The sequence below is a fragment of the Callithrix jacchus genome, chromosome 4 (assembly GCF_049354715.1).
Source record: "Callithrix jacchus isolate 240 chromosome 4, calJac240_pri, whole genome shotgun sequence".
In the NCBI taxonomy this organism is placed as follows: Eukaryota; Metazoa; Chordata; class Mammalia; order Primates; family Cebidae; genus Callithrix; species Callithrix jacchus.
The window spans coordinates 18079-42478 of NC_133505.1; the positions used below are offsets into that span (position 1 = coordinate 18079).

Sequence of the window (24400 nt, forward strand, 5' to 3'; positions counted from 1 at the left end):
AGCAGGCATAAACTGGGGCTCTGCAGGCAACCCAGGACACAACCCCCACACACCAGGGTAGGGGGTGCCAAACAGAACGCTTCCACCATCAACCTTAAATCCCACAAACTCTAAGGTTGAACACGAGCCTCGAACCCCTGGGCCCAGGGATTCGAGGTTGAACCCAAGCTCTGGCACTTTGTATTCATGAGCTCATCTGCCTCAGTTTCCTCATCTTAAATGGGGTTACAAAGAGGACTTGAAGAACAGACTTCCTCTCTGCTGGAACAGGCTCCAGAAAGTTGGAGTGCTGGCTGTTACTGTAATTTTGATGAGTCTGGGGTAGATGGAAGTAGAATTTCTCCAAAGGCAAATAAACATTTCGAGGCTTCAGGCAGCTCTATAGAGAGTGGCAGGAAGGTCTCAGGGGAGGTACGGGCAATCTGTGCTTGCATATGTAGCAAATAACAAGACGTTCAAGGGCCCCTGGGAGTTCTGGAAATGAGGCAGAAGTCTCAGCCATCAGACAGGTGGGGCTGTAGGAGGACGACGGCTCTCCCCTGACATGAGTCTTCACCCAGACTGATGGCACAGGTGCAAGTGGAGAGAGTATTTATGCAGCAAGACATCCAGCTCGGCTTCAGATGCTACACTCCAGGCCCCAGAGAAGACACTGAAAACTGAGGCAGAATCGGTGATCCTATGCTGAATGTGCCCAGTGGTCATGCCTGGCGAGATCAAGTCTAAAGCTGCTATTTGTACCTGGCTGGAGTGCGGCGGCACGATCTCGACTCACTGCAACATCCGCTTTCCAGATTCAAACAATTCGCATGCCTCAGCCTCCTGAGAAGCTGGGCCTACAGGCGTGCACCACCACGCTCATGTAAGTTTTGTATTTTTGGTAGAGGCAGGGTTTCACCTTCCTGGCCGGCCTGGGCCCAAATTCCTGACTTCATGTGATCCTTCCGCCTTGCCTCACAACATTCGTACACTTTTTGAAGTCACGGATCTGCCTGAAAAGTGGATAGAAGTTTTAAATCTCCCCGGGATGGAGGAGGCAGACACAAAATTTCAACACAAGGACAAGAGCTTCAAGTGACTAAGTTCTATCCAGGTACCTTTTGGTAAGATCTCTTGAAAAGCACCTACAGAGATGAAAACGACCCTGAACAATATAGTAAGACCCATCTCCACTAAAAAGAAAATAAAAATATAGAAAGGCATGGGGGCACAGGTTTTAGTCTCTGCTACTTGGGAGGCTGAGGAAAGAGGATCGCTTGGGCCCAGGGGTTCAAGGCTGCAGTGAATTAGGATTATGCCATTAAATACAAGACCTTGTAGAAGAAAGAGAAAAGTGGGGGAGAGAAAAAAGAGGAGGATGAGAGGGGGAAAGGGAAGAAAAAAAGTAGGAAGAGGGAATAGTGAGAGGGAAAGAAAGAAAAAAGAAAGAAAATAGAAAAGAAATGAGGAAAACATATAAACATTTACTCTGTGAGAGAATGGTGTTCTCGACAGAATAATTTTAACAGGAAACCTGGGAAAAACTCAAGAGCACTTCATTATGAAACTAGCTGAATGCATTCCATTCCATGGACTATTACATGGTCATTTGCACTATACGGGAGATGCTGATTTTATTAGGTAAATATATTAACTCCACGTGCTGATTGTGTGCATAGATCATCTCGGAAAAGAATCACCAAAGGAACCGTAACAGTGGTTGGCTTCGAGGAGGGGTGGGAGAGCGGCTTTAAGGCTGCACCAACACCAACTGATAGAACTTTTTGCAATAAAGACCATATTTCTGGGCCATCTGCAGCTGTGCAGCACTTGAAATGTGGACCATGCAGCCAAAGAACCAAATCTTTCATTTTCTTAAATGTTAATTTATTTAGATTTTTTTTCCTTTTTTGAGATGGAGTCTCGCTCCGTTGCCCAGGCTGAAGTGAAGTTGCATGATCTTGGCTAACTGCAACCTCTGTCCCCCAGGTTCAAGCGCTTCTTTTGCCTCAGCTTCCAAAGTAGATAGGGTTATATGGGCTCACTGCCGCATCCGGTTGCTTTTTGTGTTTTTAGTATAGATGGGGTTTCACCATGTTTGTCAGGCTGCTCTCAAACTCCTGACCTCAGGTGAGCCACCAGACTCGGCCACCTAAAATGCTGGGATTACAGGCATGAGCCACCGTATCCAGCATCACGTAGATTTCATAAACACATATGCCATGAGCTGCCATATGGGAGACTCGGTTCTATACTCTTTCATAGTTTTTGAACTTTGAATCATTTAAATGCATGGCCTATTTTTTTTAGTTGTAGCACTTAATAGAATAGTATTTAGATTGTATTAATCTAAATAAAATCTACCATAGAATTTACATTGTACCAGTGAATGCTGATGTATAAAAAAATTGCCAAGGTGTGTGTGTGTGTTCATGTGCACGTTTATATGTATGTATATTTCACTTTTTTTGAGTTAGTCTCACTCTGCCACAAAGTCTGGAGTGTGGGAGTATGAACCTGGCTCGCTGCAACCTCTGCCTCTAGGGTTCAAGCGGTTCTCCTGCCTAAGCTTCCCGAGTAACTGGGATTACAGGTACACACCACCACATCCAGCTCATTTTTGTATTTTTAGTAGAGAAGGCGTTACACCATGTGGGCCGGGCTGGTCTTGAACTCCTGATCTCAAGAGATCCACCTGCCTTGGCCTCCCAAAGTACTGAGGATTACAGGCATGAGCCAGCATGCACAGATAAAAAGGTGTGTTTTTTGAGACAAATGAACAACGTACAAACAAAAAATAGGGAACAGCTGGGGGTGGTGGCTCATTCCTATAATCCTAGCTCTTTGGGAGGCTGAGGTGGGAAGATCGCTGGAATCCAGGAGGTTAAGGCTGCGGTGACCCATGATTGCACCACTGCCCTCCAGCATGAGTATTGCAGCAAGACCCTGCCTCAAGAAAAACTAAAATTTTAAAAAATCAAAACCTAATCATGACAATTGGGTTATCAGGCTATTTTATGATATGTGCCATTCTCAGAACTTGTTACGGCATCATCACATCACTCATCCGACACCAAAATTAAAAAATAAAACCCAGAAACTCAAACTAAAAATATTTGCAAATCCATAGTGTTATGCGTTGTGCTCTGTCTCCCTGAAAGACGCTGAAGCCCTACGCCACAGGGTCTGTGGATGCGACCTTATTTGGAAATAGCCTCTTCACATGTGATCGACCTAAGCTGAGGTAATGAGGGTGAATCCTAATCCAGTGTGCCTGGTGTCCTTATAAAAAGGGGATGTGTAGACAAAGACACCTACAAAGGGAAGACGGTTTCAAGACAGAGACAGAAGACCACCTGCAAGCCAAGGAACTCTGGAGGCTCTGAGAATCCATGAGCGAGAACTGGGACGGACCTCCCTCACAGCCTTCAGAGAAAAAACAAACAAACAATAAAAAATCCCTTGATTTCAGACTCCTGGTCTCCAGAACTGTGAGAATAAATCTCTGTGGTTGAAGCCACACAGTTTAGGGTACTTTGTTAAGGCAGCGCTGGGAAATGAATGCAGAGTTCTTGGGGCACGCATCAACACTTCTGAAGGAAATGTGGGACGTTCAATGCTTGAACTTACAATTCATACCTTTCTCTACTCTGAATTCTTTTTTTTAAGACGCAGGGTCTCACTCTGTCACCCAGGCTGGAGTGCAGTGGCATAAGCATGGCTCACGGCAGCCTCCAGTTCCTGGGCTGCAGCAATCCTCTTGCCTCAGCCTCCTGAGTAGCTGAGACTAGGGGCACATGCCACTGTGCCCAATTTTTAAAAAATGTTTTGTAGAGATGGGGTCATGCTATGTTGCCCAGGTTTACCTGGAACTCCTAGTCTCAAGTGATCTTTCCATCTTGGCCTCCAAAATTCTGGGATTATAGGTATAAGCCATTGTAACTGGCTTGCCTTTAAAAACAAAAACAAAAACAAAAACAAAACCAGAATCTTCCTATATTACCCAGGCTGGAGTCCAGGGACATGATCTTGGCTCACTGCAACCTCCACCTCCTGGGTTCAAGCAATTCTTTTGCATCAGCCTCCCGAGTAAGTCAGCTTATAGGCTCCTACCACCACACCTAGCTAATTTATATATTTTTATTACAGGCGAGGTTTCACCTGTGGGCCAGGCTGGTCTCGAACTGCTGACTTCAGGTGATCCGCCCACTTCAGCCTCCCAAAATGCTATGATTGTGGCTCACTGCAACCTCCGCTCCTGGGTTCAAGAAATGCTCCTGCCTCAGCCTCCCAAGTAGCTGGGATGACAGGTTCCTGCCACCATGCCAGTTTTTGTACCTTTAGCAGACACGGTGTTTCACCATGTTGGCCAGGCTGGTCTTGAACCCCCGACATCAGGTGATCCGACTGCTTCAGCCTCCCAAAAGGATAGGATAACAAGCATGTGCCACTGTGCCCGGCCCACTTCTGTTATTATTACAGTGTAATATATAATGAAATATTTACACAACTCACCGTAACGTAAAATTAGTGGGAGCCCTGAGCTTGTTTTCCTGAAACTAGAGCATCCCTTCTGAAGGTGACGGGAGACATTGACAGATAAACAGGCATTGAATTCTCATAAGGAGCACGCAGTCCAGCTCCCTCGCATGTGCTGTTTACAGTAGGGTTTGTATTACTATGAGACTCTAACAACGTCACCGATCTGACAGAAGGTGGAGCTCAGGTGGTGATGCCAGAAATAAGGAGCGGCTGTGAACACAGATAAAGCCTCCCTAGCCCGTTCCCTGCTCACCTGCTGTGCTGCCTGACCAGTTCCCAACAGGTGAGATGGGCACGGTGGCTCGCGCCTGTAATCCCAGCAGACTGTAATTGGGAGACTGAGGCAGGTGGATCACCTGAGGTTGGGAGTTCGAGACCAAGCTGACCAACATAGAGACACCCTGTCTCTACTAGAAATACGAAAATTAGCCTGGCATGGTGGCTCATACCTGTAATCACAGCTACTTGGGAGTCTGAGGCAGGAAACTGGCTTGAATCTGGGAGACAGAGGTTGCAGAGAGTCAAGATCATGCCATTGCATTCCAGCCTGGGCAACAAGAGCAAAACTCCCTGTCAAATTAAAAAAAAAAAAAAAGCCTGGGTGCAATGGCTCACACTTGCAATCCCAGCACTTTGGGAGAATGAGGAGGGCAAATCACCTGAAGTAAGGCGTTTGGGACCAGCCTGGCCAACATGGTGAAACCCTGTCTCTACTAAAAATACAAAAATTAGCCAGGTGTGGTGGTATATGCCTGTAATCCCAGCTACTCAGGAGGCTGAGGCGGAAGAATTACTTGAGCCTCGGAGATGGAGGTTACATTTACCTGAGATAGCACCGCTGCACAGACTGAGACTCTGTCTCAAAAAGAGACAGAGAGAGAAAAAAAAAGAAAAACAAAAACAGGCTACTGGTACAGATCCGTGGCCAGGAGGGTTGGGGACCCAAGCTGTAGACAATATGTAATGATCAAATCGGGGTAACTGAGACAGTCATCACCTCAAATATTTATCTTTTGTTTTGGGAACAAAAAAATTCTTCTCTTCTAGCTATCTTGAAATATTCAAATAAATTCTCATTCACTGTAATTTCCCTTGTGCACTATTGATTACTGTAACATATTCCTTCTATCTAGGCCTTCTGATCTTTCATTCATTCTTTTTAAAAATTATTTTCATTTATTTCTGAGACAGTCTCTCTCTTTCTGCCAGGCTACAGTGCAGTGACATGGTCTCGACTCAATGTAACCTTCACCTCCTGGGTACAGGCAATTCTCCTGTCTCGGCCTCCTGAGTAGCTGGGATTACAGGCGTGCATCAGTATTCCTAGCTAACTTTTTTTATTTTTAGTAGAGATGGGGTTTCACCATGTTGTCCAGGCAGGTCTCAAATCCCTGACCTCAAGTAATCCACCCACCTCGGCCTCCCAAAGTGCTAGGAGTACAGGCGTGATCCACAGCACCCGGCCATTTATTCATTCTTACATTCATTCATTCTATGAATAACTACTGCCTGGTTATCATATACCTGACAGGGCTCCGGGCTCTGGGGAAACAGCAATGAGCAAAACAAAGTTGCTGCTCTCTTAATGGATCCATCATTCTAATGGGGGGAAAGAGACAGGCGATCCATAAACAAACCATTAACACAGACAGCACATCAGGTGGAGAGTGCTATGAAGAATAAAAACTAAAGCAGGTATGGCCAGGTGCGGTGGCTCCCATCTGTAATCCCAGCACTTTGGGAGGCTGAGGAGGATGGATCCCTTGAGGTTAGGAGTTCAAGACCAGCCTGGCCGACATGGTGAAATGCCATCTCTACTAAAGGTACAAAAAAGAAAATTACCTAGGTGTGGTGGCAGCTGCCTGTAATCCTAGCTACTCAGGAGGGTGAGGTGGGAGGATTGTTTGAACTTGGGAGGTGGAGGTTGCAGTGAGCCGACATTGCGTCACTGCACTCCAGCCTGGGGAACAGAGCAACACTCTGTCTTCAAAAATAAAAAAGTAAAGAGAAATCGGGTGCAGGTTAGAGTGCACTAGCACAAGCAGGGGTGCTCAGGTGGTGATGAAGGTGGTCAGGAAAGGCCTCTCTGTGAAGGTGATAGACATGAGGGCTGAGCCTGGGGACTCCTGAAGAGAGCAGCATGGGAGGGCCCTAGGTATTGGTCCCATTTGTGATCCTTTTGTTTTGTTTTGTTTGGTTTTTGACACAAAGTCTTGCTCCGTCACCCAGGCTGGAGTGAAGTGGCACAATCTGGGGTCACTGCAACCTCCACCAACTGGGTTCAAGGCACCTCAGCCTCCCAAAGAGCTCGGATGTCAGGCGTGAGTCACTGTGCCTTGCCTATGCATCAACATGTTTAAATTCTTCAGAAAGCTGTGCTTTAGGAAGAGTGTTCTGACAGCAATCAGAAATAAACGACAACGGCAGAACAAGAATCACGTCAGTGACAGGGTGGCTATGGACATTTGTTGGCCAGCAGCAAAAAAGCCACTCATACCCTGGATTCTATCTCTGCAGCCTGTCTGCACCTGAACTCTCCTCCCCACATCAGTGGAAGCCTGGAACTCTCAGAAGAGCAGACCTCAACGGCCGCTGTCACCTTCACCAGAATGATGGAATTAATTCATTCACGCAGAAGATAGCAGAAACCCGGTGAGAACAGGATCCAGAATGTGTGGGTTTTGATGGACAGGGTGGTAGGATCAGGGAGGCTCCACCTACCTCACCTCCTGAGCCCCACACTCCTTCCCCAGTCCTGATCACCATAGAGACTAGAGTGACATGACCAGAAATGTAGACGCTTGGAAAGACACCAGCGACATAAAGAAGAGGAGGCCAGAGGTCCACAAGGTACCCAGATCCTGGCCTCGGATGCCCAGGACTCTGTCCAGAAAGGCTCCCTCCCAGCCATGGAACTTGATGGTCCTCGAGTTCCTGAGGATAGAGCTGGTGACTCGGGACCACAAGTCCTTCTGCCTCGTTTGCTCTCCTGGGATTGGAGGGAAGAGAGAGATGAAGACACAGCTGGTCCGGAATTCTCCCCTGCACCCTGACAGTCACCGTGCAGCAAATCCTGCTGATCCTTCCTACTGCTTCCCAAAGCTGTCTGCCTCTCCGCATCTCTGACCCTCAGTCCTGATCCATCCACCATCATCCTGTGCCTGGATTCCTGCAGGAGCTGACCCAGGACCACTGCCACAGAAAGGAGGCTTCTGGTGCCCAGAGAACAGAGGCTGCCCCTGAGCCCACCTGGGTATGGCACCATCAGGAAGGCTACCTGGAGGTGGGTAATGCCTGAGCTACATCTTTCTTCCTTTTACATTTTTGGTGGAGTTGTGGGGTCTCACTCTGTTGCCCAGGCTGGCCTCAAGCTCTTGGGCTCAAGTGACCCTCTGCCCCTGGCCTCCTAAAGTACTGGGATTACAACCTGAGCTACATGTTAAATGGCCAGGAGGTGGGTGCTGGGCAGGCAGAGGATGAGGGGATGGAGCCGGGAAGAGGGATTGAAGGCTCTGAGACAGGGGACAACAAACACCTAGGCAGAGGGAGCAGCATGACTGAGAGGACACTCAGTGTGGCCAGAGGAGTACATGCGCGGCGTCACTTGGCACTTTAGGGTCAGGCAGGAGTTCGGGGTCTGTGCTTAACCGGGGAGGGGCATCATCAGAAGGCAGCTGCCTGGAGAAGGTATTTTGTTATTTCTTGAGATGGAGTCTTGCTTGGTTACCAGCCTGGAGTGCAGTGGCGCGATCTTGGCTCACTGTAATCTCTGCCTCCTGGGTTCGAGTGATTCTCCTGCCTGACATTCTGGAGTAGCTAAGATTATAGGTGCCTGCCACGATGCTCAGCTAATCTTTGTATTTTTTAAGAGGGATGGCATTTTGCCATGTTGACCAGTCTGGTTTAGAACTCCTGAACTCAGGTGATCCACCTGTTTCGAACTCCCAAAGTGCTGGGATTAGAGGCATGAGTCACTGTGCTCGGAGGAGGCCATGCAGGAGGCTGGCCAAATGACAGATAATTGGGACAGCTGGGCCTAGAGAGAAAATAAGTTCCTTCCCTTTATCCCCCTTCCACCTTTCTTTTCTTCCCTACTCCTTTCTTCTGCTCTCCTGCCTTGCTTTCTACCCTCTTTTTCCACCTCCCTCCTCCCTTTCTTCCTTGCCTCCATCATTCCTTCTCTTCCTCTTTCAACTCTTTCCTTCCCTCCATCTGTCCTCCCCTTTCCTATCTTTCCTTCCCTCCCTCCTTTTCACTCCTCCCCTCCCTCATTTCTCCCCATCCCTCCCTTCTTCCCTTCCTCTTTCCTACCCTTCTCCCCTCCCTCCATTCTTCCGTAGTTCTCAAACACTTGTCCAGCACCTTCTGCATGCCGAGCACTAACTAGATACTGAATCTGCCATAAAGAGTGTGCTGTGCTGCCGTGGAGCTTCTAGTCTAAGGAGAGCAAGGCCATTGGCCCCTTCCGGGTGCTTCTTGAAGGGCCCTTTAGGAAGTGGGAAGTGCTGGGGAACAGCAAAAATGAACCCCAAACAGGCCAAGGAAGAGAGATGCTGAAAGGAGAGGGATGGGCGGGGTGTGTCCTTGCTGAACGATGGTGAGGAAGGTGGACCTGACTGCAGGGGGTGCTGGAGGGGACAAGGGTCTTCTAGAGTGAGGGTGGTCCAGGCGGAGAGCAGCTAAAGCAGATGCCTGGAGAGATGTGTGAACATCAGGCAGGTGTGAGGATGGGGTAGGTGGGAAAGGGAGGGAGACGGGTGGAAGGTGAGGCTGGAGTCAATGAGGCAGCTCAGGGAGGGCCAGGTGGGCCACTGTGGGGCCTTTGGCTCAGACTGAGGAAAATGGGGCTGCTGTAGGTCTGAGAAGAGGAGGGTGTGATGAATTCAGCTCACACAGGTCTCCTGTGGCTGGAAGTGGAGAGAGGCTGGGGCGGAAGTAAGGAGTGAGCCAGGGCCTTGCTGCTGGATGCATTTTTCAGATGACGCCAAGAAAATCTGCTGACTGATGGGGTGCAGGAGAAAAAGGCATTGATCTGACCCGGGGCCTGGGGTCTGAACAATGGAGGGAAGAGCCGCCGTCCGATGCGATGGGGAAGGAGAGGGGCAGGTCTGCACGATGGGCAACTCGCAGAGACAAGAACAAAGCCAGACCCGCCGGATCCCACTCAGCTCTGCCCTCCCCATCGCCCACACCAGGGCCTGTGTCTTCCTCCCTACTTCCTGCCTGGTCCGTCTTTTCCCCCAAAAGCCGAACCTGAAAGTGATTCCTCTTCATGCTGATAAAGAAACTCAGAGGCAGGTGGCTCAGGAAGACAGCGATGGTGGAGGGACCCAGGAGCTAGGCACGGAGGGGACAGAACCTCAGGAGATCCCGGGGAGCCCAGCTGCCAGAGGGGTGTGAACCACAGCGGCTCCATCTTGAATAGGAGATGCGTAAAAGGAGGCTGAGACCTACTGGGTTTCATTTCCAGGCAGTGAAGGCATGCTGAGTCACAGGATGAGACAGGAGGGCAGCACAGGACACAGGTCACAGAGACCTTGTCAGTAAAACAGGCTGCAGTAAAGAAGCCAGTCCAAGACCCACCGAAACCAAGATGATGACCAGAGTGACCTCTGCTCATCCTCACTCCTACATTTGCCACCAGCGCCATGACAGTTTAAAAATGCCATGGCAACATCAGAAAGTTTCCCTATAAGATCTATAAAAGGGGAGTCATGAATAGTCTAGCCCTCATTTAGCATGTCAGGAAGAAATGACCCTAAAGATGGGCACCAGCGCCCTCTGGGCTGCTCTATGGAGTAGCTATTTCATCTTCATCTTCTTAAAAAACTTGCTGTTTAAGGAAAGAATAAACTTACACTGTGGCTCACATTTGTAATCCCAGCACTTTGGGAGGCTGAGGCAGGTGGATCACCTGGGGTCAAGAGTTCTAGATCAGCCTGGCCAACATGGTGAAATGCTATCTCTACTAGAAATATAAAAATTAGCCAGGTGTGGTGACATGCACCTGTGATCCCAGTTACTCAGGAGGCTGAAGCAGGAAAATCTCTCGAACCCGGGAGGCGTAGGTCATACTGAGCCAAGATCACACCGCTACTCTCTATCTAGCCTGGGCAACAAAGACTCCATCTCAAAACCAAAACAAAACAACAAAAAAAGCAAACAAACAAACAATTGTGCTTTCACTTTACAGACTCATGCTGAATTGCTTCTTACACGAGATCCGAAGACCCTCCCTTGTGGTCTGGATCGGGTCCCCTTTTCTGTAACACAGCTGCAGATCCTGAAGAGGGTCAGACTTGGATCCTAAGATGCGGAGTCAAGGAATGTGATAAGGACAGCCACCGGGTCCCAGGGATCTGGGCTCATGGGGGTCTGCTGGGTCAGGAGGCGCCTGCTGAAGACAGAGTCCGTCAATGTCAGGGAGGGGAACCACCCACTTACACGATGGGGGGAGAGTCATATTCAAGAAAGAACATGCACACACACGAGTGGGACTGGGAGCTGTTCCTGGCCACAACAGTGAAGTTGAGACCTCTGGAATAAGGACTGGGTTCAAATCATGACTCTGAGGATTGTGAGGGTGACTTTGGGGCAAGTCCCCTCCCTAACGTGCAGTTCCCTTGTCTGCAAAATGGGAAAGAGTTGCCCTCATTTTGCATGTTTGCTTATTACATTTAAGTATCTTTCTAATCTTCATTTTACCCACATGAGGGTTGTAAGACTTAGCAAATCATCATAAAGATGCCCAGTTACCTTTGAAGACAAAAAGTAAATAAAGTTTTAGTTTAAGTCTTGTGCATTATTTGAGACATACACTGAGAGTTTGAAACTCTCACTTCACTGGATGTCCTGTGTTTTCTCTGGCATCCCTGCTCCCTACCAACGTGGTGCTTTTGGGATACATATCCCCCTCCCTCTCAGCTTTGGTTTCTATATCTGGAAAATGTGGAAGCGGGAGGTAGAATAAATAATCTTTATGTTGCTCTGACTTTCTGAGAGTCCTTCACAGGTTACTTAAACCCATTCTCTCACCAAGCCCCACCCCAACTCCAGTCTGCATGCCTCAATTTCCCCTCTCAGTCCTTAGGAACACTTTTTTTTTTTGGAGATGGAGTCTCACTCTGTTACCCAGGCTGGAGTGCAGAGTCACAAACTTGGCTCCCTGCAACCTCTGCTTCCCAACCGATTCTGCTGTCTCAGCCTCCTGAGTAGCTAGGATGACAGGTGTGCATCACTATGCCTGGCTAATTTTTGTATTTTTAAAACAGACAGGGTTTCACCATGTTTTCAGGCTGGACTCGAACTCCTGGACTCAAATGATCTATTCACCTCAGCCTCCCTAAGTGCTGGGATTACAGGTTTGACCCACCCCACTCAGCTCAAAGAAAGTAGAACACCATTTTCTAATGTCGGGTCAGTTTGTTTCATTTATATGGCAATGGCGTCACCTGGTGGCTTCATGGAGGAGTGCCCTGAGGGTAAACCTCCCACAGCAGGGGTTGGCAAAACACTCAAAGGAATCTGACAGAAGATGACCATCTCTCTCTGGGGAAAAATGGTTCATAAAACTGTAGCAACCTCAGTATCCACCCCTCCTTCACCAGGATCTCATGGTGATGTTAGGAACTGTCTACCAAGAGGCAGGAAAAGTGCACGGGGAAAGTGACACGGTGCATTATCTGCGGATATCTCGGTCTTCTATGATTTTTTTTTTAAAGGGGAGTCTTGCTCTGTCCCTCAGGCTGGAGTGCAGTAGTGAAATCTTGTCTAACTGCAATTTACACCTCCGGGTTCAAGCAATTCTCCTGCCTCAGTCTCCTTAGTAGCTTGGATCACAGGCACACGCAACCATGCCCGGTTCATTTTTGTATTTTTAGCAGAGACAAGATTTCACCGTGTTAGCCAGGCTGATCTTGAACTCCTGACCCCAAGTGATCTGTCCAGCTCAGCCTCCCAAAGTGCTGGGATTACAGACATGCACCCCCATGCCTGGTTTTCTCACTTTATTTATTTATTTATTTTTTAGATGGAGTCTCACTCTGTCACCCAGGATGGAATACGATGGTGTGGTCTCTACTCACTGCAACCTCCACCTCCCGGGATTCTCAGCCCTCAGTCTCTCGAGTAGCTGGACTACAGGCATATGCCACCACACCTGGCTAATTTATGTATTTTTAGTAGAGATGGGATTTCAGTATGTTGGTCATGATGGCCTCAAACTCCTGACCGCCAGTGATCCTTTCACCTAGGTTTCCTAAAGTGCTGGGATTACAGGCATGAACCACCATGTCTGGCTGTGGGTTTTCTTGAAAACCCACGATTCCTTATCAGGTTTAACAGAATTGTGCCCCAGCCCTGGACTTCCCTCAGTTCATCCTCCTTTGAATAGTGAACCTCTCAAAAGCTGTAATAAACATGGAAGAGCCACTGGCAGGGTGGGCTGGTTGGTGGCAGGGGGGGCTGGGGTCCCAGCAGTTGGCATCCCCTTTCCCAGGATGTACACATGGCCTCATATACCAGTTCTTTTATCTCCTAGGTCAGCTGATCAACACTGTCTGGGTAAAAAAAGGAGACCAGATCTTGTTTTCATCCACGTTCGAAGCCAATGTCACCACCCACGACATTGCTGTCAGTGCGTGCCCAAGCCCCAGGTAGCCTAGAAAAATTAAGACCTGGTTTATTAACCATACACCTACCAGACCCGACCCAGCCAAAACATAAAATCGACTGGGCTCAGTGACCCACATCTGTAATTCTAGCACTTGGGGAGGCCAAGGCGGGTGGATGTCCTGAGGTCAGGAGTTTCAGACCAGCCTGGCCAACGTGGTGAAACCCCATCTCAACTAAAAATATAAAAATGAGCCTAGGGTAGTGGTGCACACCTGTAATCGCAGCTACTCGGGAGGCTCAGGTTGGAGAATCACTTCAATACAGGAGGTGGAGGTTGTAGTGAGCCGAGATTGAACCATTGCATTCCAGCCTGGGCAGAGCGTGAGACTCCATCTCAAAAAACAACAGTAACAACAACAGAAACACAAAATCAAACAACGCCTTTTTTTTTTTTATAGAGACAGAGAGGGACTTCCTGTGTTGTCCAGGCTACAGTGCAGTGGTACAATCATAGCTCACTGCAGCCTCTTATTCCCATGCTTAAGCAATCCTATCACCTAAGCCTCCTGAGTAGTTGGGATTACAGGTGCATGCCACCATGCTCAACTAATATTTGTGTGTGTGTGGAGATGGGACCTCACCATGTTGGCCAGGCTGTCCTCAAACTTTGGGCATCAAGGGACCCTCCCTTCTCAGCCTTCCAAAGTGCTGGAATTACAGGCATGAGCCTCTGATCCTGGACAAAACCTGATTACACATTCATGAATGACCAAGGGCATGATGGCTCATTTACTTTGGGGAGGATGAGAGGATATCTTGAGGTAAGGAGATCGAGACTGGCCAGGCCAATAGGATGAAACTCCATCTCTACTGAAAGAATACAAGGCCGGGAGTGGTGGCTAACACCTGTAATCCTATGACTTTGGGAGGCTGAGGTAGGCAAATCATGATGTCAGGAATTCGAGACCAGCATGGTCAACATGGTGAAACCCTCTCTACAAAAAATACAAAAATTAGCTGGGTGTGGTGGTGTGCCTCTGTAATCCTAGGTACTCAGGAGGCTGAGGCAGGAGAAATGCTTGATCCCAGAAGGTGGAGGTTGCAGTAAGCTGAGATCACACCAATTTATTCCAGACTGAGGGACAGAGCAAGAATCTATCTCAGAAAAAAAAATTAGCCAGGCATGGTTGCATGTTCCTGTGATCTCAAGCTACTCTGGAGGCTGAGGTGGGAGGATTTCTTGAACCAGGGAGAATGAGGCTGCAGTGAGCTGAGGTCATGCCACTGCACTCCAGCCTGGGTGACAGAGCGAGACCCTGTTTCAATAAATCAATAAATAAAATAAAAATTTATTGTCTCCCAATTGGGAGGCCGAAAGTGTAGTTGGGTGTCTGCAGGCCAGGTGCTCTCTGGAGGCTCTGGGACAGCAGGCATCCCTTGACTTATAGTGGCCATTGTCCTTCTATGCATGTCTGTCTCTGTGTGAAAATTTATTTTTGGGCAGGCACAGTGGCTCACACCTATAATCCCAGCACTTTGGGAGGCCGAGACAGGATTGCTTGAGCCTAGAAGTTCAAGTTTAGCCTGGGAAACATAGTGAGATACCATCTCTACATAAAATACAGAAAATTAGCTGGGCATGGTGGAACACACCTGTAGTCCCAGCTACTCAGAAAACTGAGGTGGAAGGATCATTTGAACCCAGGAGATTGATGCTGCATTGAGCTATGATCACATCACTACACTCAAGCCTGGGTAACAGAACAAGACTGTCTCAAAAAAAAATATTTTACTCTTTCTTTTTCTTTTACTGGCAACAAATTTCCCTTTTAGTAAGGACACCAGTTATATGGGATCAGGGCCCCACCATCATGACCCATTTTAATTTGATAACCTCTGTAAAGACCCAGTCTCCAGATAAGGTCATGCCTGTAATCCCAGCACTTTGGAAGGCTGAGGCGGGAGGATCACTTGAGGCCAAGAATTCAAGACCAGCCCGGGCAACACAGTGAAACTTCACCTCTACAAAAAAATTAAAAAAAATAGCTTGGTGTAGGGGTGTGTACCTGTAGTCCCAGCTCCTTGGGAGGCAGGAGCACAGAGTGAGCCCAGGAGGTCGAGGATGCAGGCATCTGTGACTGTGCCACTGCCCACCGGCTGGGCAATAGCAAGACCTAGTCTATCTCAAGAGAAAAAAAAAAGTTTGCTGATCCAATGTGGGGTAATTTTTTTATATCTTTAACTCTGTATTTTTTCATATTGCTTAGCTTTTCCACATGAACTCTGTGATTATAACAAGAAAATAGCAGTCACATTACATTTTTTTGTTTTTTGAGATGGTGCTCTGATCTTGTTTCCCAGGCTGGAGTGCAGTGGCATGATCTTTGTTCATTGCAACCTCCGCCTCCTGGGTTGGGCGATTCTCCTGCCTCAGCCTCCTGAGTAGATGGAACTACAGGCACATGCCACCCTGCCTTGCTCATTTTTGTATTTTTAGTAGAGAGGAGAATTCACCGTGTTGGTCAGGCTGGTCTCGAACTCCTGGCTTCAAGTGATCTTCCCACCTCAGCCTCTCAAATTGCTGAAATTGCAGGCATCAGCCACTGCATCCGGCCATTCTTATCTTTTTGTCAACAGAAATGACCAGCATTTCAATTTCTGTTTGTCTTGTTTTTCTTAAATGAAAACAAACTAGCAGTTATAATTGGGAGGACAATTTGCATTATGGGAATCTGGGAGTCATGCCAATTTCTGTAATCAAAGTTGGTACAAAAAAACTGGGGTTGTGCGATGGGGTGGTGGCACACGCCCATAATCCCAGCACTTTGGGGGACTGACGTGGGTGGATCACCTGAGATCAGGAGTTTGAAACCAGCCTGGCTAACATGGTGAAAGCCCGTCTCTATGAAAAAAAAATACAAAAATTAGTCAGGCCTAGTGGTGGGTGCCTGTAATCTCAGTTACTCGTGAGACTGAGCAGGAAAATAACTTGAGCCTTGGAGGGGGAGTGAGACTCTGTCTCAAAAAAAAAAAGAAAAGGAAAGGAAAGAAAATTCATCCTGGAATGTAAGGCTGGTTCACCATACACAAGTCTATAAACACAATTCTCCACATAAACAGAACCAAACACAAAAACCACAGGATTATCTCCATAGATGCAGAGAAGGCAAAACTCTCAATAAACTAGGTATTGACAGAACTTATCTCAAAATAATAAAAGCTATTTATGACAAACCCACAGCCAGTATCACAATGAATAGGCAAAAACTGGAAGCATTCCCTTTGAAATCTGGCACTAGACAAGGATGTCCTCTCTCATCACTCCTATTCAATATAGTACTGGAAGTTCTACCCAGAGCAATTAGGCAAGAAAAAAAAATAAACCGTATTCAAATAGGAAAGGAGGAAGTCAAATTTTCTCTCTTTGCGGACGACATGATTGTATATCTAGAAGACCCCATCGTCTCAGCCCACAATCTCCTGAAACTGATAAGCAACTTCAGCAAAGTCTCAGGATAAAAAATTAATGCACAAAAATCACAAGCATTCCTATACGCCAATAACAGACTTAAAGAGAGCCAAATCAAGAATGAACTGCCATTCACAATTGCTACCAAGATAATAAAATGCCTAGGAATAAAAGTAACAAGGAATTTAAAGACCTCTTCAAGGAGACCTACAAACCACTGCTCAACAAAATAAGAGAGGACACAAACAGATGGAGAAACATTCCATGGTATTCATTGGGAAGATTCAATATCATGAAAATGGCCATACTTCCCAAAGTAATCTATAGATTCAACACTATCCCTATCAAGCCACCAAGGGCCTTCTTCACAGAACAGGAAAAAAACCACCTTAAACTTCATATGGAACCAAAAGAGAGCCCACATAGTCAAGTCAAATCTACGCAAAAAGAACAAAGCTGGAGGCATCACACCAGCTGACTTCAAACTATACTACAATCCTACAGTAATCTAAAGAGCATGCTACTGATACCATAACAGAGATAAAGATCAATGGAACAGAACAGAGGCCTCAGAGGCAAGACCACACATCTACAACCATCTGATCTTTGACAAACCTCACAAAAATAAGCAATGGGAAAAGGATTCCCTGTTTAATGAATGGTGTTGAGAAAACTGGCTAGTCCCATGCAGAAAGCAGAAACTAGACCTCTTCCTGACACCTTACACTGAAATTAACACCAGATGGATTAAAGACTTAAACATAAGACCTAAAACCATAAAAATCCTAGAAGAAACCCTACAAAAAACCATTTAGGATATAGGCATAGGCAAGGACTTCATGACTAAAACACCAAAAGCATTGGCAACAAAGGACAAAATAGACAAATGGGACCTAATCAAACTCCACAGCAAAAGAAACCATCATTAGGGTAAACTGGCAACCAACAGAATGGGAAAAAATTTTTGTAATCTACCCATCTGATAAAGGGCTAATAACCAGAATCTACAAAGAACTAAAACAGATTTACAAGAAAGAAACAAACAAGCCCATTCAAAAGTGAGTGAAAGATATGAACAGACACTTTACAAAAGAAGACATACATGAGGCCAACAAACATATGAAAAATCTTCATCATCATTGGTCATTAGAGAAATGCAAATCAAAACTACATTGAGACACCATCTCATGTCAATTAGAATGGCAATCATTAAAAAACCTGGAGACAACAGATGCTGGAGAAACTGTGGAGAAATAGAAACACTTTTACACTGTTGGTGGGAGTGCAAATTAGTTCAACCATTGTGGAAGACTGGCGATTCCTTAAGCACCTAGAAATAGAAACATTTGACCCAGCAATTCCATCACTGGGTACATATACAAAGGATTATAAGTCGTTCTACTATAAGGACACATGCACACGAATGTTAATTTTTGCACTCTTTACAATAATGAAGTCTTGGAAACAACCCAAATGCCCATCTATGGTAGACTCGACAGGGAAATTGTGACAACATGGAATACTGTGCAGCCATAAAAAACGATGAGTTTGTGTCCTTGTAGGGACATGGATGAACCTGGAAACCATCATTCTTACCAAACTGACACAAGAACAGGAAATCAAACACTGCATGTTCTTACTTATAGGTGGGTGTTGAACAATGAGAACACATGGGCACAGGGAGGGAAACATGATACCCTGGGGTCTGTGGTGGGAAACTAGGGGAGGGACAGCATGGGGTGGGGAGTTGGGGAGGGATAACATGGGGAGAAATGCCAGATATAGGTGATGGGGAGGAAGGCAGCAAACCACATTGACACATATGTACCTATGCAACAATATTGCATGTTCTTCACATGTACCCCAAAACCTAAAATGAAATTATATGTATATATATGCACATACAAACATATATATGTACATATATATATAAATGTATATGGAAAGTTGCCTTTCCACCTCTTTCTCCCAGACCAAAAAAAAAAAAAGAAAAAAAAAAAACCAAGAAAGAAAAGAAAAAGAAAAATTGGGGTTATTAATCAGTTGGTAAAGAGTAACGGTCTTGCTCACAAACTTCAGATCCTTTTTTTGCAGGCTAGAAAGCACTTTAGTTAGTAAAATAATAACAGTAAGGACAACAGCCAAAAGGGAAGAGTGTTTAAAATGCAGGAGGTCCTTGTCTAGGCTCGTTCGTGGGTAACATTATTTAGCCTTGAGCATCATCTTGGGAGAGTATCCTCATATGATTCCTATCTGACAGGTGGAAAAACTGAGGCACAGAGACCTATGTTGTCTGTCCGGACTCAAAGTGGTATTAAGTTGTGGCACAGGTGTCACCTGACATTGTCTTCTGCACTGTGCCTATCTATTATTTTTATTTTTGAGATGGAGTTTCCTTCTTGTTGTTTATGCTGGCGTGCAATCTCGGCTCACTGCAACCTCTGCTTCCCAGGTTGAAGCAGTTCCCCTGCCTCAGCCTCCCAAGTAGCTGGGATTACAGGCACGCGCCACCATGTTTGGCTAATTTTGTATTTTTAGTAGAGATAGGGTTTCTGCATGTTGGTCAGGCTGGTTTTGAACTCCTGACCTCAGGTGATCCATTCACCTCGGCCTCCCAAAGTGCTGAGATTACAGGCATGAGCCACCACACCGGGTTTTGTTTTGTTTTGTTTTGGTTTTGAGATGGAGTCTTGCTCTGTCTTCCAGGCTGGAGTGCAGTGGGACGATCTCGGCACACTACAACCTCCACCTCCTGGGTTCAAGCAATTCTCCTGCCTCAGCTTCCTGAATAGCTGAGATTGTAGGCACGTGCCACCACGCTGGGCTGATTTTTGTAGTTTTAGTGGAGTCAGGGTTTCACCATGTTGGCCAGGCTGGTCTTGAACTTCTGACCTCAGGTGATTCACCCCCCTCGGCCTCCCAAAGTGCTGGGCTCACAAGCATGAGCCACCTCACCTGGCCACTATGCCTATCTCATTGTATTTCTAAAAAAAGAGGGAAAAGAAATAATTGTATTTCTATCCTCATAGTAACTCCATGAAGGAGATAGTATCATTTACCTTTTACAAATGCGAAAACAAAAGCTCCAGCTTTGTTTCACTTTGAAACCCAAGCTTGAGTGCAATGGCATGATCTTGGCTCACTACAGTCTTGACCTCCGGGACTCCAGTGATCCTCCCGCTTTAGCCCCCTGAGTAGCTGGGACTACAGGGGGACACAGCCACACCTGGAAAATTTTTTCAAGTTTTTTTGTAGAGATGGGGTCTTGCTATGTTGCCCAGGCTGCTCTCAAACTCCTGGGCTCAAGCAATCCTCCCACATCAACCTCCCAAAATGCTGGGATTACAGGTGTGGTCGCTCCAGCTTTTTTTCCCCCAAGTACACATGAAGTTGTTAGTGGCTGAGTCAAGAGTCCCGGGGTCTGCTGACTCCTACTTCAGTGTTTTTTTATCTAGACTGTAGCCACTGTAATTCCTGGAAATATTCTAACAGTGGACTGTGATGGATTATTTGGGTGTGTAGCACAAACAGAGGAACATCTCTTAGGAGACTGAACCCTGATGTTCTGATGGGGCCAGCATGTATTCTGGAAAAACGTTCCATAGCTCTCATACATGACCAGTGAATAAGAATTAGGTACCAGGCATGGTGGCTCACGCCTGGAATCCCAGGACTTTGGGAGGCTGAGGTGGGTGGATTACTAGGTCAGTTCAAGAACAGCCTGGCCAGTATGATGAAACACCATCTTTACTATAAATAAAAAAATTAGCTGGCCGTGGTGGTGGGTGTCTGTAATTCCAGCTACTCAGGAGGCTGAGGCAGCAGAATCGCTTGAACCCAGGAGGTGGAGATTGCAGTGAGCTGAGATTGCGCCACTAAACTCCAGCCCGGGTGAAAAAACAACACTCAGTCTAAAAAAAGAAAATGCTGGGCATTAGCCAGGTGCGGTGCAGTAGAACACATCTGTAATCCCAGCACTTGGAGAGGCTGTGGCAGGCAGATCACTTGAGGTCAGGAGTTGCAGACCAGCCTGACCGACATGGTGAAAGCCCATCCCTACTAAAAATATAAAAATTAGCTGGGTGTGGTGACAGGTGCCTACAATTCCACCTACTCAGAATGCTGAGGCAGGAGAATTGCATTAACCTGGGATGCGCAGCCTGCAATTAGCTGAGATCCCACCACTGTACTCCAGCCTGGGCGACAGAGCGGGACTTCATCTCAAAAAAGAAAAAAAAGTTGGGTGTGGTGGTGTGTGGTCTCAGCTACTCAGGAGGCTGAGGTGTGCGGATTGCTTGAGGCTTCAGTGAGCTATGGTGGAGTCACTGCACTCCAGCCTGGGTGACTAAATGAGACCCCTCTTTTAAAAATTTAAAATAATTTAAAAAATGAATAAAATAAGAGAGACAATAGGATAGAATTCATCATCACTAAGAGATCAATCATATCACCCACTGAATCTTGCCAACATAATCAAACTCTAATCTAATGGGGTGACCATGAATCCACCTGCAAATATGCCACAAATACAAAAGACAGAGAATGGGTTCACCTTCACCAAGGAAATCCAGACTTTGAGAAAGACCCAACAATGTGGAGTCTTCCAAAATTCATAGAAAGGAAAAGGGATAGGCCAGGCAAGGTGGCTCAGGCCTGTAATCCCAGCACATTGGGAGGCCAAGGTGGGCACATCACAAGGTCAGGAGTTTGAGACCAGCCTGACCGACATGGAGAAACCCCATCTCTACCAAAAATACAAAAATTAGCCAGGTGTGGTAGCACATGCCTGTGATTCCAGCTATTCAGGAGGTTGAAGCAAGAGAATCACTTGAACCCGGGAGTCGGAGGTTGCAGTGGGCTGAGATTGTGCCATTGCACTCTGGCCTGGGTGACAGAGCAAGACTCTCTTTCAAAAAAAGAAAAAAGAATAAAAAGGGAAAAGGGATAGAGAAAAAACTTGTAGATTGCATATTTTTTTAAATTTTAGATTTTGCCGGGCACTGTTCACACCTGTGATCACAATCATTGCACTTTGAGAGACTGAAGTGGGCAGATCACCTGAGGTCAGGAGTTTGAGGACAGCCAAGCTAACATGGTGAAACTCTGGCTCTATTAAAAGTATAAAAATTAGCTGGGCATGGTCCCATGTGCCTGTAATCTCAGCTACTCGAGAGGATAAGGCAGAAGAATGGCTTGAACCCAGGAGGTGAAGGTTGCCATGAGCTGAGATCACACCACTGCACTGCAGCCTGGCTGGAGTTAAAAAAAAAATTAGGTTTTGTAGAGACAGGAGTCTCCCCTTGTTGTCCAGGTCGGTCTCAAACCTCTGAATTTAAATGATCCTATCACATCAGGATTACAGGTGTGAGCACTCACCCAGCTAACAAACTTGGAAATTGAAAGAGGCTTAAAAGACATAACAATGCTGGGAAACAGTTATGGGTTGGAAATGCATACTAGGGCTGCTCTACTCTAAAGAAACAGAAGGAGGCCAGGTGTGGTGTCTCACACCTGTAACACCAAACACTTAGGGAGGCCGAGAAGGGAGGATCGCTTGTGCGCAGGAGTTTGGGATCAGCCTGGCAACATAGTAAGATCCTGTCTCTACAGAAAAAAGTTTTTTTTTATTAGCCGGGAATGGTGATGCACGCCTATAGTCCTGGCTCCTCAGGAGGCTGAGGGGAGATGATCACTTGAGCCCAAGAGTCAAGGCTGCAGTGAGCCATGTTTATACCACTGCACTCCAGCCTGGGTAACTGAGCAAGAACCTGCCTCAAAAAACAAAAAAAAAAAACAAAAAGAGAGAGAGGAACAGAAATCAGCAATTACTGTGAATGTCAGCATTGGGGAATACTTCTGGAGAGAAGGGAGGGGCTGGCATTGTGCCCATCTCCAGCCCTTTCTGGAAGTACAGAGTCTAGTGGGGAAGACAGCAACACGAGTGGAGATTCAGGCTGCAGCACCAGGAAGTTCCCTTCCACTTTCCTGCCTTCTTGCCCTTTCCTTCTGGGAACGGGAGCACGATTTTCTTTCTTCTTTGCCTTTCTAAATAGAGTTTCTGACAGGAGAATTTATATACCAGATATATAGCATCAACATGAACAGCCAGCTGGAATTGACATCTTTGTTGATACCCCAGTCAGGCACATCCCTGATTCCTCTGCTAAGTACATCTGGATGTTGCTACTGTCCAGGATTCTCAGCCACATGCTTGGTGCCCACTCCCAGATTCTGGAAATTTCCCGACATTACCCCCAAAAGGAGGGACCCTCACTCACAATTCTGTGTAGAAATCGTCTCGATGTGTCCTTTTTTTTTTTTTTTTGAGACAGAGTCACTCTGTTGATCAGACTTCAGTCCAATGGTGTGATCTCAGCTCACTGCAACCTCCGTCTCCCAGGCTCAAGCAGTTCTCCTGCCTCAGCCTCCCAAGTAACTGGAGTTACAGGCACCTGCAACCGTGCCTGGCTAATTTTGTATTTTGAATGGAGTTGGGGTTTCACCATATTGGTCAGGCTGGTCTTGAATTCCTGGTCTCAAGTGATCCGCTCACCTAGGCCTCCTAAAATGCTGAAATTACAGGCATGAGCCATCATGCCTGGCAATTTCTGTGTCACCCCCCTAGGCCAGCCTCTGCATGTTTGGGTTTGATGAGGCTGTGGCTGTCCAGCTGGCTGCCTGTCATCTTAATTTCGTGTCTCCTCGATACTTCTCACCTGCCTATGAATTCATTTTCTTTTCTTTCTTTTGTTTTTTTCTTGAGATGGAGTTTTGCTCTGCCACCAGGCTGGAGTGAAGTGGCATAATCTCAGCTCATTGCAACCCCTGCCTTCCATGTTTGAGCAATTTTTTTGCCTCCGCCTCCCAAGTAGCTCTGACTACAGACATGTGCAACCATGCATTGCTAATTTTTGTATTTTTAGTAAGACAGGGTTTCCTCATGTTGGTCAGGATGGTCTCAAACTCCTGACCTCAGATGATCCACCCACCTCGACCTCCCTAAGTGCTGGGATTACAGGCATAAGCCACAGTGCCTGGCCTCAGTTTTTAAACTCAGCCTGAATGGGCTTCTCTTGCTAGCAGCTAAGAGCTCTGACCCTTAAAGCCTTCTCCCACCCAGCAGGAAGTGTTTGGATGTTTCTGGATCTAAAATCCAAGTGTCTAAGCCTACCAGTAGTTGCAAGTGCAGATGATCACACAATTTTTTGATTTTACAGTGGCACAAAAACGATCACATTAAGTAGAAACTGTCCTTCCAGTACTGATACAACCTTTCTGGTTTTTACTGTTAGTATAGTATTCAATAAACTGCATGAGGGCCAAGTGCAGTGGTTCCTGCCCTTAATCCCAGAAACCAACCGAGCCCCCTTTGACCTAACAGAAGGTGAATCAGAGCTAGTTTCAGGCTTTAATATTGAATATGCCGCAGGCTCATTCGCCCTATTCTTTATAGCAGAATACATAAATATTATCATAATAAATGCCCTAACAACCACCATCTTCCTAGCAACATCATTCAACATAACCATATCAGAAACATACACAATCAACTTTATAACTAAAACCCTCCTATTAACCACCCTATTCCTATGAATTTGAACAGCATATCCTTGATTCCACTATCATCAACTAATATACCTCCTATGAAAAAATTTCTTACCTCTTACACTAGCACTATGCATATGATATATTTCAATGTCCATCTTAATATCCGGCATCCCACCACAAACATAAGAAATATGTCTGACAAGAGTTACTTTGGTAGAGTAAATTATAGAGGTTTAAACCCTCTTATTT

At 46.4% G+C, this 24400-nt stretch overlaps 1 protein-coding gene and 1 pseudogene across 7 annotated transcripts in view; one reads left to right on the forward strand and one right to left on the reverse strand.

The window, feature by feature from the left end:
* Positions 1-24400, reverse strand: part of LOC144576561 (uncharacterized) — a 91480-nt gene that overhangs the window by 14196 nt on the left and 52884 nt on the right. The window lies entirely within an intron of this gene.
* On the forward strand, positions 2956-3052 carry LOC144582420 (small nucleolar RNA U13; annotated as a pseudogene).